The sequence below is a fragment of the Hesperophylax consimilis genome, chromosome 28 (genome assembly GCF_061612785.1).
Source record: "Hesperophylax consimilis isolate HC1 chromosome 28, BYU_Hcon_1.0, whole genome shotgun sequence".
NCBI classification, from domain to species: domain Eukaryota; kingdom Metazoa; phylum Arthropoda; class Insecta; order Trichoptera; family Limnephilidae; genus Hesperophylax; species Hesperophylax consimilis.
Window position 1 is genome coordinate 19,085,637 of NC_142863.1, and position 17,181 is coordinate 19,102,817.

Below are 17,181 nucleotides of genomic sequence, written 5' to 3' on the forward strand. Positions count from 1 at the left end.
AGCTTGCATCAGAACAGGATTCTCGCTCCCATTGCCCCGTTTGTTCCTTTTCTTCTCCTCCTCCCAGGCATGTGATCCGTAGGAGGTTTTGAAGTAAAAGTTGCCGTCGTAAATGAGACAAACATCACACCGATCTTTCTTCGGTGTGAAAGTTTGTATGACTTGAAAAAACCTCTGTACTGGTAGTAGCTGATTCCTGCAAGGTTTGACTCCTTTCTTTCTTTTAGATAATCTCTGTGATCGGCGATAGATTTTCCACCATCGATATACTCCCGAGAACTTTGAGATCTGTAGTAATGACTAGGAACACTTGAGTTTACAGTTGTGGCAAGGAGGCTTCATGCTTCGTTGGTTCACTCTTCCACGGGTTTTAGACTCGTATTCCTCACCGCAGTTTCGCATCTTTCAGTTTGCTAAAGTTTTTTTTATTGAATTTGCCTATTTTAATTTATTTTTTTAACCGGGAGAAATTTTACCCGGGTCAGACATTTTGGCATATATGCCGGTTTGTTTTAGTTGAGGCTGCTATAAACGCTTTTGTTAAGTGCAAACCGGATTATCTGCCAATAAGTCATACAATATATCATATCTGGGTAGTAATAAAAATGTACTATTGTGAGATAATCCAGTTTTACTTACATGATGGACGCATTTCCCCCTTGAAAGTTTTGAAGAAACTGGCGTATTGCGGAATAGGTCTGTCTTCTGCTAAAAAAAATGGCGATTCACGCGTAAATGCATACCGGCCCAACGCCATCTGACAGATTTTTATTCAACTATACGACATGCCGGTTCGACATAAAAATAGAAGGGAAAAAAAAATTTTTTTTGACACCAATAACTCAAAAGCTCCATTTTTGCATATATGCCGGTTTGATTTAACAGCGACGATATGTATAGCGCTGTTTTTTAGAAGTAAGGAATGTTTTACTATATTTTTGTATAGAAACCTGAATAAAATTCAGTATTTAGCGTCGGGAATGTTCAGTCAGAAGAGTTTTCACTTCTCTTTTGTTCCCAATCGTAATGCGATTCATCTGGCAGTTTTAGATATTCTCTACAAGAAATCTTAAGTGTTAAAATATATTTTTTTCAATTTTTCTTTGGATTATACGTACATTTTTCTGATTTTTTTTCTGTCATGCAGCTACTTTTATGTTAGTGGAATTTAGGTAATATACAAAAAATGAAAAGAAAAAATTTGTTTCAATAATTTAAGCATATAAATTTCCCGTGCCAGCAAGGACTCTCGAAATTGAGAAATGCATCCTGTTCCGACAAAAATTCCCAGGATTTATTATTGTTAAGTACATGGATAAACTGATACCAACAATTTAGTTTCTCGTATCGATTCTGCTTAGTTGTCGATTTCGCAAGGACTACTCCTGTAGGACTGAATGCGGTCCTGATTTCTTTCTCTCGATCTTACCTATTATTGCCCTATTGCCTGTGTAGCCCTATAGCCCCTTCGTTCGAGTGCTCAGCCTCTAATTGGGTTCAAGCAGAATAGCCGAGGGACATTACGGTATTCATCACGTTATTAGTTCGGCGTATAATATTATCTTAGGCAAATTGGGCGACCAAATCAATCAGGGGAGTATGTGTTGTACTCTAAACGGCGCTCAATAATAATTTTTAACTATTTCAATTAGATTCTCTCTAAATAAAATAACTAGGAAAAATTTTCAAACATTATTTTTTAATACTTTTATTATGAATATCGCTCAAGGCTCTATTGCCAACAGCTCCCATTGACTGGCATCCCCAATTATTGGGGTATATATAATTATTGTAATGCAGGGAGTGGGGAAGGGAAGGAGTTGGAGTAGAGGAAGTTCTATTCAGACCGGTCACGAAACACAGCTATTTCAAGCCACGAGCAATTGATTCTGAATTGTTATTTTTTTCCCCCATCCCCACACCCTTAACCTCACGACATACCCCAATGGGTACGTCACTGGATTTGAGCAGTTAGGTTTGTGCGATGTTCACATAAAAAAAGGCTGAGCTAAAAGTTGACTCAGCGGTCGCTCAGTGTGATTGGTCATCGGCACATAAGGCGAAGTAAATCAATGAAGGGATAATCTCAAGAAGTGTATTCCATACTGATAAGAAATAAAACTATGTCACCAATTTAGGTAAAACCTTATATATAGTACTTACAGGTAAAATAGGGTTTGATAAATAAATGAAAAAATTCGTGGGAGAGGGGTTTAGTAAAGAAACTTTAATAGTAAAGAAAATAACAAGGGTTAAAGCACTAGAATGTTCATCACTTTTTTGGGTGGATTCTGCAGATCTTCATTTTTCTACTGCAAGACCAAAGTTTCATGAAAGCACGAATTTTGTCAATTATTTTGTGCATTTTGATACCATTTTACCTGTAATTTCGAGTGATCGTCGGAGATTACTCGGCAATAAAGGGGAGGTGCAAAGATATTAGAAGAACGAGATATGCTATGTTGGCCGCCGGACCGTAGGTGGAGTACTACCTAATTAGGGTACTTTGAATACTATCGGGACGTGTACGCACAGAAATCTGTTCTATGTATTAGTGCGGATACCTTAGCGTAAGCGAAGGTGTGCAGTAGTATTGGTGAACAAAACCGGCGACACTGGGCAAAACAATTCCGCACAGTATGAACTGCTCATAGCACATCTCGTTCTTCTAATATCTTTGGGGAGGTGAGAGGAATATAGGATAAGGATAGGAGATGCTCCCCATATATTCCATACTCCATACTGATGTATTACGAACCACTTTTTCATTAAAATATATCAATATAATATATAATTCAAGAATATATTGATAAATCAACCAAACGTGAAGCAGAACAAGCACAGAAAAAAAAAGATAACGACCTCAACTAGGAAGCGAACCCAGGATCTCTTGTTACAAGGACAGGCGTCTAAAACCACTCAACCATTGGGACCTATTTATTATTTATTTTCTGTGTCTTGTTCTGTTTCATGTTTAGATATATTAGTATTTTCTTCTTCTCCGATGATATTTTCGTTTATTAATTTATGATTGTATTATGAATTTTTTTTGTTATACTATTTTAAGTAAAAACTGTTGACATTTTGAAATCCGGTGACATTTTTGTTGTTTTTTTCAACTTAAAACATAAAATATCCTTGGGTATTTGAAGGTAGGTTAGGATTGGGGTGAGGGGTTGGTCGGTTAGCAGGCTGAGTGACCTGTCGCAAAATGGGGAATAATTTTTTTCCTGGTTATGAAAAAAATTTTTTTAAAAAAAAACAAAAAAAGTCGTCGGATACGAAAATCTCGGTTACATTTTTTAGTCAAAATGATGCCAAGAATCACTGCTTAGGGAGAAGTTTGGTGCTAAATTACTATTTTAATTAATCATTGGTGTACATTATGAATACCAAAAAATAAGCATTAGATAAATTGAAGGTTTCCTTGTCGCTCCGCTTGAGTAGAATAGAAATACAAAATAAATTACTCAATAAAAAATATAAATGTAAGCCAATAGAATTTTTTTTTAATAGAAATGTATGAGCGTGTAAAGGAAACAAATTTAAAAAAATACAGTACAATAGCTTAGATTATCTATAACAGTTTTACTTGATTAACTTTTTTGCTTTCTTATAAAATTATTTACAAAATAAATAAAAACCAGTTTTGTGCTTAAAATCAAACGTTTCTAGACTCCGTTTGTCAAGCGATTTTAATGTCTATTACCTACAATATAAGGTATACCGAGAATATACACATTATAGCTTCATCTTAAAGAAGTCACACAGTACGTCCCTTAACACCCTGTATACGTGGAATTGGGGATTTTAATCTAACGTTGGTATTGAAGTTAGGAAATTTTTCCTTTAAGTTATTCCCACAAACTGCTTTATTCGGTGAACATTATAAAAGTTCATTTATAAAGACTTATGCGGTATAAAAGCTATAAGTATTATCCGATTAAGTTAAAGTAAAGAGATACTTAAAAGTTTGAACATCTTTTTAAAGTTAAGGAAATGCGATCGAGAAAATCACAAAATCCGAATAAAGGTAGTGTTGACATAGGCATGTTTTGCAATCCTTCACATTACCAACCAAATTCTTGTCAAAGTATTGCGCTACCCGGGATTCTAATTTATGAGATCTAAGCTGTAAAAAAAATCAACCATTAAAAAAAATTGTTTTTACTAAATTTTCCGACTTTATGTCCGGGTTAAATCTTCCCAACAGAAAAAACTAAACCCTTCCACACAATTTCCCACAAATTGTCATCTAGTCAATCCACATTATGAAAGTGCATTATATAAGCATTTTATATACATGAATTTTTATTAATACATATATTTTTGGTTTGACTGATGATTGAACCCTCCTCCCTAGAGACTGGAGTCAACTGCGCCAACAACTGAGCCGAATCCCGATTAGATAGGACCAACATTTACACATTTTTTTACATGACTTTAAATATATTCTCTACTTTCTATAAATATAATATGCATGTATTACATTTATAAACCTTCCGGCAGATATTATCTAAATGATGGTTAAAACCCTATCAAAATCCGTTGCGTAGTTTAGAAGAACTAAACGCGCAAACAGACAGACGCTGATAGCTACTTTGCTGTATTTAGAGATTTATGGAACATTATGTTGTCGTAAATTGTTCTGTCTTATCAGATATATTTGTATTGTCGTGGAAATAAAAAAATATTTAAGGGCCTTTTGCCTATCTCCTACCTCGTACAAGTAAAATGAGTATTTTTAGCATAACACTACTGCTACTGGGATTGCAGCAAACAAGGCGTAGTGAGAAAAACAGGAAAATTTCCCTAGGATTAAAATCTCAGGTCTTCTAGATAAATTTCTCTCTTATTATTAATGATTGCTTTCTGTATACCCTTCAGCCAAATTCAAAGTAATTCTAGCGGAGAAAATATAATTGTTTGCTTCAGTCGCTCACAGCGTTTAGGAAGTAGGATTGGATGAACAATAATACTCGTATTTTGGACATAGTTTGTTATTGTTATGTAAATATTTACTATGTCGCAAAGGTTGTGTTTTTTATAAGTAACTTAAGTTAAATAACCATCACGCAGTTTCTCAACAGGGGTGGGCAGATAGGATAAATAGGATAAACAGATGTCTTAATACACACGCCTTGCTCCATTCATATTTATGCAATTTCTCATAGACACTCAGGTATTTGATTCCGTTGATCGTGGCTCAGCGTTCATATTTATACATTGTCTCATAGACACTCAGGTATTTGTTTCAGTTGATCGTGGCTCAGCGTTCATATTTATACATTGTCTCATAGACACTCAGGTATTTGTTTCAGTTGATCGTGGCTCAGCGTTCATATTTATACATTGTCTCATAGACACTCAGGTATTTGTTTCAGTTGATCGTGGCTCAGCGTTCATATTTATACATTGTCTCATAGACACTCAGGTATTTGTTTCAGTTGATCGTGGCTCAGCGTTCATATTTATACATTGTCTCATAGACACTCAGGTATTTGTTTCAGTTGATCGTGGCTCAGCGTTCATATTTATACATTGTCTCATAGACACTCAGGTATTTGTTTCAGTTGATCGTGGCTCAGCGTTCATATTTATACATTGTCTCATAGACACTCAGGTATTTGTTTCAGTTGATCGTGGCTCAGCGTTCATATTTATACATTGTCTCATAGACACTCAGGTATTTGTTTCAGTTGATCGTGGCTCAGCGTTCATATTTATACATTGTCTCATAGACACTCAGGTATTTGATTCAGTTGATCGTGGCTCAGCGTTCATATTTATACATTGTCTCATAGACACTCAGCTATTTGATTCAGTTGATAGTGGCTCAGCGTTCATATTTATGCATAATCTCATAGACTCTCAGGTATTTGATACAGTTGATCGTGGCTCAGCGTTCATATTTATACATTGTCTCATAGACACTCAGGTATTTGTTTCAGTTGATCGTGGCTCAGCGTTCATATTTATACATTGTCTCATAGACACTCAGGTATTTGTTTCAGTTGATCGTGGCTCAGCGTTCATATTTATACATTGTCTCATAGACACTCAGGTATTTGATTCAGTTGATCGTGGCTCAGCGTTCATATTTATACATTGTCTCATAGACACTCAGGTATTTGATTCAGTTGATCGTGGCTCAGCGTTCATATTTATACATTGTCTCATAGACACTCAGCTATTTGATTCAGTTGATAGTGGCTCAGCGTTCATATTTATGCATAATCTCATAGACTCTCAGGTATTTGATACAGTTGATCGTGGCTCAGCGTTCATATTTATACATTGTCTCATAGACACTCAGGTATTTGTTTCAGTTGATCGTGGCTCAGCGTTCATATTTATACATTGTCTCATAGACACTCAGGTATTTGATTCAGTTGATCGTGGCTCAGCGTTCATATTTATACATTGTCTCATAGACACTCAGCTATTTGATTCAGTTGATAGTGGCTCAGCGTTCATATTTATGCATAATCTCATAGACTCTCAGGTATTTGATACAGTTGATCGTGGCTCAGCGTTCATATTTATACATTGTCTCATAGACACTCAGGTATTTGATTCAGTTGATCGTGGCTCAGCGTTCATATTTATACATTGTCTCATAGACACTCAGCTATTTGATTCAGTTGATAGTGGCTCAGCGTTCATATTTATGCATAATCTCATAGACTCTCAGGTATTTGATACAGTTGATCGTGGCTCAGCGTTCATATTTATACATTGTCTCATAGACACTCAGGTATTTGTTTCAGTTGATCGTGGCTAATCGTTTCTAACGAGGTGATATATTTCTTAAAAAGTATTTATTACTAGATAAATATAGACCTAGATTCGATGTAAGCACATTGAGTCTGTTCTAGCGGTGTTTCAATGGAGCCTGCTCGAATGAACTAGCAGCATTGATCGCCTATGCCCAAAGTGCTGTTGTGTAAGTCGGCTCGCATTTAGAATGAGCTACCGGCATCTGTTTCTCCTCTTTCATGTAATCCGGGCCTATTCGAGACCCGCATTAATATAAACCTTAACCTGCCTCACAATGATGCCCAGCCGGGTGGAGATATAGTTTCCCTGTCTTTACACCGTATAGACAAGGGTTCTCTTGAGAGGTGCAACAAAAAAAACTTTTCTGAAGTATTTGTTGTTCAGTGCTGGGTGTAGTAAACTAAACCACGCCATAATTGGTTACAGATAATATTTAATGATGGTGGATATAATACCGGAAGCGTATCAGTCCTACAAGATAAATTGACAGGTGTCAACTTGTCATTTGAAGACCGTTCTACGGTAAGGTATTGGTTAATACGTAATTACGGTATCCGTTTCGAAATAATCCACATAATTTATTAAAATTACGTAAATACTGTTTTGTGCCATTTAGGAATGTTATGAATCCAGGAACTTGCTATATAAATGGGATTATTGAGTATTTGCTTTATATGATAATAATAATAATACATTTTTTGAAATAAAAAGAATTTGGCATTCTCAGACTATAAAAATATTACCATTCGTTATTTCGGCTACTAGCATTATACCTAGCTCTCTAATTAAAAATTTAGGCGTATTAGATCTATCAAAAAAAATATATATAAAGATGCAAAAGTCGGTCATTTTGAATACATGTAGGATAACAAAAGATTTTTAAAATATTTATGTTGAGGGATCAGTAGGATTTATAGGCCCTGTTAGAAGTTCTACCGAGCCGAGGGTTCGGTATGATATGAAAATATCTGGAGTCTCTCAAAGGTGGAAAGGTGCCAGATCTTTGGAAAAAGGCAATCGTCCACCCAATCCCAAAAAAGGGGGACCGTTCCGACCCTTCTAACTACCGCCCCATAGCCATCACTTCCATACTCTCGAAGGTATTAGAAAGGGTGGTTAACAACAAATTGCTCACATATCTCGAGAATAACAATATCCTAAGCGATCGGCAATATGGATTTCGTCGAAACCGATCGTGTGGCGATCTACTCGGATATGTAACGCATATTTGGGGGCGGTACATGGAACGTTTTGGTGAAACCCAAACCGTTGGGTTGGATATCTCCAAAGCCTTTGACAGAGTCTGGCACCGGGCGCTTATCGGGAAATTACCATCGTATGGGATCCACCCAACCCTGCATAGTTGGATTGCGGACTTTCTGAGGGGAAGAACAATTCAAACCGTGGTTGACGGCTCTTCTTCCTCACCGCACCAAATCAATGCGGGGGTGCCACAAGGATCTGTGCTGTCTCCGACGCTGTTTTTATTGCACATCAACGATCTCGTTGAATGTGCACCAATTCACTGCTACGCTGATGACAGCACCGTTCACGAGGGTTATCTTTTTGACAGGCCCCCTTCCACCTATGATGTCCGAACAGCTCGGGAAGTTTTGAAGCGAAAAATTGACCACCACCTAGAGATGGTTCGTGCCTGGGGTAAGGCCAACTTGGTCAGTTTCAACGTCTCAAAAACCCAAGCGTGTCTGATTTCGGCAAAGAGGGAGATCAATGACTGTCTGGTGCAATTTGATGGGAGCACTCTCCCCAATAAAGACTCCATTGAAATGCTTGGAGTTACTATATCAGACCAGCTCAAGTATCGGGGATCCATAGAAGCCCGAGTAAATCAGGCCTCCAAAAAGTTGGGCGTCTTGTACAGGGCTAGGAGATTCTTCAACAGTGACCAGCTGCTGACCCTGTACAAGTCTCAAGTCCGCCCAACTATTGAATTTGGGAGCCACCTTTGGGCTGGTGCCCCAAAATACTTGATAAACCTGCTTGAGTCTGTGCAAAGGAGAGCGATCCGTCTGATTGACAATCCGTTGTTAACAGACCGATTGCCTTCTCTGATGCATAGACGCAATGTAGGAATGCTGTGTCTGTTCTACAGGTATTTCAATGGAGCCTGCTCCAAGGAGCTAGCAGCATTGATTCCTGATGCACCGGTGCACGTGCGCGAAACTCGACGGACACGAACTGAACACCCGTTCACGGTTGACGTTGGCTTCATGAGAACGGGCCGTTTTTACGACTCGTTTTTGTATAAGTCGGCTCGTATGTGGAACAAGCTACCGGCATCTGTTTTTCCTCCCTCCTATAATCCGAGCCTCTTCAAGGCCCGCATTAACAAATCCCTTCCTACAGCCCCTACCTTACTCCGCCTCACAACGCCGCCCAACCGGGTGGTGACATAGTTCCCCTGTCTGTGCACTGCACAGGCAGGGACACTCTTGCGAGGTGTCACATAAAAAAAAAAAAAAAAGTCGGTGAATTATTTTCCCATTTGATCTCTGGTGAGTTGACGTTTTGTTCTTGTATTGTTTTGTATTTATTTTGCTTATATAATGCACTTACATAATGTTGATTGACTAGATGATCATTTGTGGAAAAGTGAGTGGAAGGGTTAAGTTTTTCCTTTGGGGAAGATTTAACCCGGACAACTAAATCGGAAGTTAAAAAAAAAATTCTTACACAATTACAAATTAGGATTTAATACATATAAGAAATAAGGTTATATAAATTTTACAAAAGATTGTTTTAAGTATTTATACATAGAAAAAGAATTTCAAGAAATGTGGAATTTCCAAAAAAAATTCAGGCAGTGGTGAAAGATCTCGTCAATGTGGAGAGACTCTTTCAAGAATCAGAAGAATTTCCCTTCTGAATCTCTCCTCACTGACGCCAAATATATCAATCTCGGAGGAGATTTGGTTCAGGAGCAATATACTCCTCCCTACCGGGAGAACCATTGGCAGGTTAGTTCTGCAGGCAGGAAGATAGAATAATCTATGATGACGTTGTCTAAGATAGTCATCTGGAACATAGAGACTAACGCGCTCCAAAATGGCTGAGTTCTCAATATAGCCTCGCAACAGTCTGAATAAGTGGTTAGCGGCATACCCCTCCCTTCTGAGCTGCAGGGAGTGAAGTCCCAGCATGCCCAGAAGAAAGTTCGTCGGGTAGAGCCATGGATAGTGGCCGTACTCCCTCATGTAAAGAAATCCTAGAAGCTTTTTTTGAACCCTCTCCAACATGAGGGAGCACCCCACCTCATGAGGATTCCAGATAAGCGATCCACTCTCCAGCCTACTGCGGACCAGGGAGAAGTATAAAATCTTCAGAGAACGGGTATCCCGACAAACTCTGACGGTTCGGAGAATAAACCCTAACATTTTTAAGGCCGACTGGCACACCCCTTCGATATGAGGACGAAATGTCAACTTATTCTCATACATAATCCCAAGATCCTTTATGTTTGAAACTCGTTTGAGATTACGACTGAGCATAGTGTACCTGTGGTATGTGAGACTAAATGCTCTGGTGAAAGTCAGAACTACGCATTTCATGACATTGAAATGAAGCTTGTTTCGTTGACTCCATTCTGAAATGTTATCAACATCAGCTTGAAGGTGCAGGCAGTCCTCAATATTTCTTATTAGAAGAAATAGTTTTAGATCGTCAGCGAACAGCAGAAAGCGAGAAAAACGAATGACTTCAGCAATGTCATTAATGAAAATGGAAAAAAGAAGAGGCCCTAAGATAGATCCTTGGGGAACCCCAGAAAAAACAAGAAATTCGGCAGATTGGAAGATTCCGTGAGTGACAAATTGTTTTCTGTTCTTGAGGTAACTTTTAAAAAACTCTAACATCCGAAGTGAAAAACCCATCTGGGCAAGTTTTATGAGTAAGATATCGTGATTCACGGTATCAAAAGCTTTGGAGAAGTCGTTGTACGAACAGTCTACTTGGTAACTTCTGTCTAGGGACCTAGCAACATAGTCGGTGAAAACCATCAGGTTGGTTTCAGTGGATCTTCCTTTCCGGAAACCATGCTGTTCTGGGATAATGTATGTAGTGGTACGCAACTACTTCATTCGAACGAAATTCTAGAAGTCTCGATTTTTCCAAACAAGCTTCTTGGATGTTCTTTTATTTATTTGTTTGGAAAATTCTACATAGCAACCAAATTGTTCCAGAAGCTTCTTCACCTTTTAAAAGCGACAGCATGAAGAAGTCAGTCAGTCATCAATCTGCCATCAGTTAACAAGGTGCTCAACGAGTGATAATCCGCGCACCTCATTTGCGCGAAGGAAATTCTTCCCGGCTCTCATCATGGACTCCATAGGGATATCATCATAGCGTTTTGGCCCAGATCGCCGTCCCTGGCCAACGCTACATGGATTACAGCGCCCTGGTTCCAGCGTCTCTGACCAGCGCTTCATCCACGCTCCATGACCACCACGAGGACACGCAGCATCCTCACTGGTCTACCAGCTCCCCCTTCAACCGCCTACAAGGTCCACCGTACCTTCGGCCTTCCCGTCAGCACTGGAGTACTGATTGCCAAGATCGCCAGTGCCTGACATACAACGAGTCCGGTCACCAGCGCCCGGCGTCGACTCACAGACCCGCGCTTGACCTGCCATCACCGCCTGCATCCGGAGAATACTACATCTGTCCAACGTCATCTCATCACGGCTACCTGACTCATCAAATAAACACTCTGACCTTCACAACAACATCTTTCATTCCGTGCCTCCTCACCAGATCACCAAATGTATGCGTCTATCTGAGGCATAATGAATTTATGAATTAATTTTTCAAATAGTTTAGCAGGAGCTGATAGTATAGCAACTGGTCTATAGTTTTCGATTAACTTTTTCGAACCATTCTTAAAAATAGGACATATTTTTAAAGTTTTCCATACTTCGGGAAAAGTTGAAGTATTTATAGCTAAGTTGAAGATAAGACATAGTGGTGTTTTTAGGAACTCGGCACACCCTTTAATAAAAAATACGGGAACGAAGTCTGGTCCGATAGAGTGTGAGTTCTTCATGAGTCTTATGGCACTCATAACGTCAGATTCCGTAAGTATACCTAAATCGACGTTTGAAGCTCCTCTGGTATTAAATGTGGCCGTGTTATTAATGTCTAGAAGTGGAGGGTCTTTATTGTAGACCGATTGAAAATGATCAGCAAATGCGTTTGCCACACCCAAGCCACGAAATTCCTGATTACCTTTCATCATGGTGTCTTCGAGAAAACCATCCTTCCGAAGAGATTTTATACAGTGCCAAAACATCTTGGGATCATGCATGATGTTTTCCTCAATTTCAGACACGTAGGCTCGATAGGCCACTCGAATCTCGCGCCTAACTAACGCTCGGTAAAAACTAAACAGATCGTATTCACTCTGAAGGCGTCCAGCTTTCCAGCGCTTATGATGGGCGTGTTTGATCTCTATATTCGAGATGACTTCTCTCGAGAACCACTTCGGATACTTGCGACCACCACTGCCTGCACGGATTTTGGGAAAACAAGAATCAAATACGTCATAAATACATCTGTAAAAATATTGCGCCGCCTCATCTACTGTACAGAAAGTGCTGAGGTTTTGCCAGTCCATCCGGCTCATTGATTCATACAAGTTGATGAAATTACCCTTGTTGAAATTCCATCCCCTTGAGATGATCGTATTGAAAATGTGGGATTCCGGAAATAATGCAAGGTTAATTTAAGCGCATTGGTTAAGGTAAAGAAAGGGAAGCTTAGATTTATAATTCATCAGCATGTATAGCGAACGATCGAATAAAGGAGTGTAATTATACTATTATAACTCGAAAGAGATTGGTATAAGAAGTTGGGGACTCCCGAGAAATAGTGTACTTTTGGGTGTACTAGAATGCTCATATAACAAAAGATGGAATTATTGATGTTGTTGTAGCTTAATCTGAAAATCTTCATACAAAAAATCGTATTTTCAAAAAAAAAAAAAAAATCGTTTTCAGCTACAACAACATCATTAATGTCATTTGTGCTGCCAAGGTCTGGTATCTATGTGAGGATATTGTGTCAGCCATAGACATATGAATATTAGTAGACCTGCCCTAAGTGATTAAAAGCGTATTATCCCCACTCCCCATACCGGTTCCATTGGAGCCGGCTGTGCTCGCGTACGGCCTCAAGTGAATTTTTTATTTATTTTATTTTATTTATTTTTTTATGTGACACCTCACAAGAGTGTCCCTGCCTGTGCAGTGCACAGACAGGGGAACTATGTCACCACCCGGTTGGGCGGCGTTGTGAGGCGGAGTAAGGTAGGGGCTGTAGGAAGGGATTTGTTAATGCGGGCCTTGAAGAGGCTCGGATTATAGGAGGGAGGAAAAACAGATGCCGGTAGCTTGTTCCACATACGAGCCGACTTATACAAAAACGAGTCGTAAAAACGGCCCGTTCTCATGAAGCCAACGTCAACCGTGAACGGGTGTTCAGTTCGTGTCCGTCGAGTTTCGCGCACGTGCACCGGTGCATCAGGAATCAATGCTGCTAGCTCCTTGGAGCAGGCTCCATTGAAATACCTGTAGAACAGACACAGCATTCCTACATTGCGTCTATGCATCAGAGAAGGCAATCGGTCTGTTAACAACGGATTGTCAATCAGACGGATCGCTCTCCTTTGCACAGACTCAAGCAGGTTTATCAAGTATTTTGGGGCACCAGCCCAAAGGTGGCTCCCAAATTCAATAGTTGGGCGGACTTGAGACTTGTACAGGGTCAGCAGCTGGTCACTGTTGAAGAATCTCCTAGCCCTGTACAAGACGCCCAACTTTTTGGAGGCCTGATTTACTCGGGCTTCTATGGATCCCCGATACTTGAGCTGGTCTGATATAGTAACTCCAAGCATTTCAATGGAGTCTTTATTGGGGAGAGTGCTCCCATCAAATTGCACCAGACAGTCATTGATCTCCCTCTTTGCCGAAATCAGACACGCTTGGGTTTTTGAGACGTTGAAACTGACCAAGTTGGCCTTACCCCAGGCACGAACCATCTCTAGGTGGTGGTCAATTTTTCGCTTCAAAACTTCCCGAGCTGTTCGGACATCATAGGTGGAAGGGGGCCTGTCAAAAAGATAACCCTCGTGAACGGTGCTGTCATCAGCGTAGCAGTGAATTGGTGCACATTCAACGAGATCGTTGATGTGCAATAAAAACAGCGTCGGAGACAGCACAGATCCTTGTGGCACCCCCGCATTGATTTGGTGCGGTGAGGAAGAAGAGCCGTCAACCACGGTTTGAATTGTTCTTCCCCTCAGAAAGTCCGCAATCCAACTATGCAGGGTTGGGTGGATCCCATACGATGGTAATTTCCCGATAAGCGCCCGGTGCCAGACTCTGTCAAAGGCTTTGGAGATATCCAACCCAACGGTTTGGGTTTCACCAAAACGTTCCATGTACCGCCCCCAAATATGCGTTACATATCCGAGTAGATCGCCACACGATCGGTTTCGACGAAATCCATATTGCCGATCGCTTAGGATATTGTTATTCTCGAGATATGTGAGCAATTTGTTGTTAACCACCCTTTCTAATACCTTCGAGAGTATGGAAGTGATGGCTATGGGGCGGTAGTTAGAAGGGTCGGAACGGTCCCCCTTTTTTGGGATTGGGTGGACGATTTGAAAACGTGACGTCATCATTCTTGTGCGAACTATGGTCGAGGCATCATCGGTTCATTTTACGAAATAACACGGCAAAATGTTGACTTGTACTATGAAAACTTGTAAAAAGAGAATAAACCCAATTGTCGTATTACATTCCATATATAAGCATTATTTTACTATATTTTAAGCATATTCACATCGTATCATATGAATCAGTTGTTACTATCACATCGAGAAACGTCTGGACGCGAAACACAAAGCTGGTTGGTTGCTGGGAAGTAAATTATGAACATTTATAAAAGTGTTTTAACTAAATACTTAAACGAAATATTCGACTCTGAAAATTGAACCGAATTTTTTTGCCGAATTTGGACTTCGCAAATTTGTTCATAACGCGGCGAGTAATTTGCGCTCCCATGTAAAAATGTCTATTCATTCAAAAGCAGATTTTACTTTTAAGAAGTAAATGGTGATATTATAATGCGAGATGCCTATTTACTGTCAGATTGATTTATTGACGAATCACAGTCAGCTTCACTCCCTTCGTTCTTCAACAGTTGATTTTACCCCTCGCCATTATCTTCTCGTCTATTAATTCCTATGTCTGTGGTGTCAGCGTTTTATTAGCAGCAGACACATACCTGGACGGATGACGAACCTCGTGCTGGCACTGTTGTTGGACGCGGTGGACTCTCTTGCTGCAGCAGCTGGTCCAGTTTCTTCACCACCTAGGATTTTCGCTGCAGTGTCTCCATCTTCTATCTTTGTGTCACCTGTTCATGTTCTTCATTTTTCTAAATTTAACCTCACTTTATTTTTGTAATATTTATATTTTTTGTAAAAGCGCCCTTGAGGTGATATTTCACAAAAGCGGCGCTATACAAATTGTCTAATGAATAAATAAATTAATTAATTGTAATATTAGCACTCTAGTACAACCAAAGCTCATGAGCCGCCACTGCCGAGAAATACATGGCAATGCCAAATTTATCAAATACTTGATTCGGGTCATGTTAAGAGTTAGAGTATGTGAGTGACGACGTATGTATGAAGCAAGGAGTGTATGTCATTATGGTTTTGTGGCGGTTTATCATCTCTGCCTTCACTTGCGGAGAAACGTCACGATGTAAGTAAATGGGAATCCATTCGAAAGAATGCCTAGGTAATCGTACTTTGTCAATAGTTTAAATAATGATTTATGGCAATAACACGATTGTACAAAAAAGATGTAACTATTAAATGCATTAGGGTTCAAGTACAGATTTTCACCTTTAAAATGTATACATAACGTTCCGAAATTAGTGGTGTTTCCCAAAAAAAATAATAAATGTACCTAATTTAATATAAAAATTTTAAGTTATTTTTTAACACTGCTTTGCGAGATAATTACACGGTTGTGTGTGATTTTTAAATGTATGTCATGATGAAGATGTCAGAAAAGCGTACTTTTAGCAATATGAAAAAAACGTAAATAAAAATTTAGTAATGCCAATTTTTCTGTCCCATGTCAGATTCAGGAGTAAATTATAACCTCACATTTGAATATGGTTAATTTGTTCTAAAATCGATGTTACTCAGTGTTGCCGTAGTAAAGATTGTGTTTGGTTCTGCGCAATTAAATTTATAGAATTTTAGAGGTACTGTATTAGTGAACTGCAATTTGTTTCAAAATCAGTGTTGCCATATTAGAGAAAAATATTTCCACTTTATTAAAAACCTTAATTTTATGTCAGGCAGTATATTGAACCACAATATCGGCCTGTACATGCAATCTTAAACGATATAATAAATAAGAAAATATAATATACCTCACCTCCACGGCAGGGGAAAGCGAAAATATTTATCGGAATTTCAAATCGAATGCCTTTGTCGGCGGCCATTTTTTTCATCCTTTTGGCGCGAAGCTAGTTTCCCGCGTTGATTAAATAGTCAGAACCCTCCAGGGTAGACGTAGACTGCATTCTAATTCATATTTTATCTATGGTGTTTAATTATTAATATTTTTCTGATCGGAATAAAATTTGAAATTCTTTTGACGGTATATAATGGAGAAGGAGAAAAATATTTTTTTTTTTTAAAGAAAGACAAACATTCCCGGGTTACGAATAACCTGACAATATTTGAAAATCTTTATTTTTTCGGAATAACTTTATTGAGTAAAACCTCAAATTGTAATATTTGATTATTGAAGACAATATTAGCGATTTCTAAACGAAAATCTGAAACAGAAAAATCAGAAAAGGATACGGTCACATCTAGGACTCGAACCCAGGACCCTTGTCTTGCCGGGAGACTGCTCTACCACTAATCGCTTGACAAACGGAGTCTAGAAACGTTCGATTTCAAGCACAAAACTGGTTTTGATTTATTTTGTAAATAATTTTATAAGAAAGCTAAAAAGTTAATCAAATTAAACTGTCACAGATAATCTTAGCTAAAATACTGTATTTTTATAAAGTTGTTTCTTTTACGCGTTCATACATTTGTATTGAAAAAAAATATTTTTTAGTACTTTACATTTATATTTTTTATTGAGTAATTTATTTTTTATTTGTATTCTACTCAAGCGAAACGATAGGAAAACCTTCAATTTATCTAAAGCATATTTTTTGGTATTCATTATGTACACCGATTCGTTATAAAGATTAATCAATATAGTGATTTAGCATTAAGCTTCGCCTTAACATTCTGTTTGTATTGTAACGCTTTATATTGTAAAAAACTCCAGTCGTACGTTC

At 38.8% G+C, this 17,181-nt stretch overlaps 1 protein-coding gene across 1 annotated transcript in view; it reads right to left on the reverse strand.

The window, feature by feature from the left end:
* LOC149410310 (sodium-dependent noradrenaline transporter-like) overlaps positions 1-17,181 on the reverse strand; it is a 103,993-nt gene that overhangs the window by 22,184 nt on the left and 64,628 nt on the right. The gene's annotated exons all lie outside the window — the stretch shown is intronic.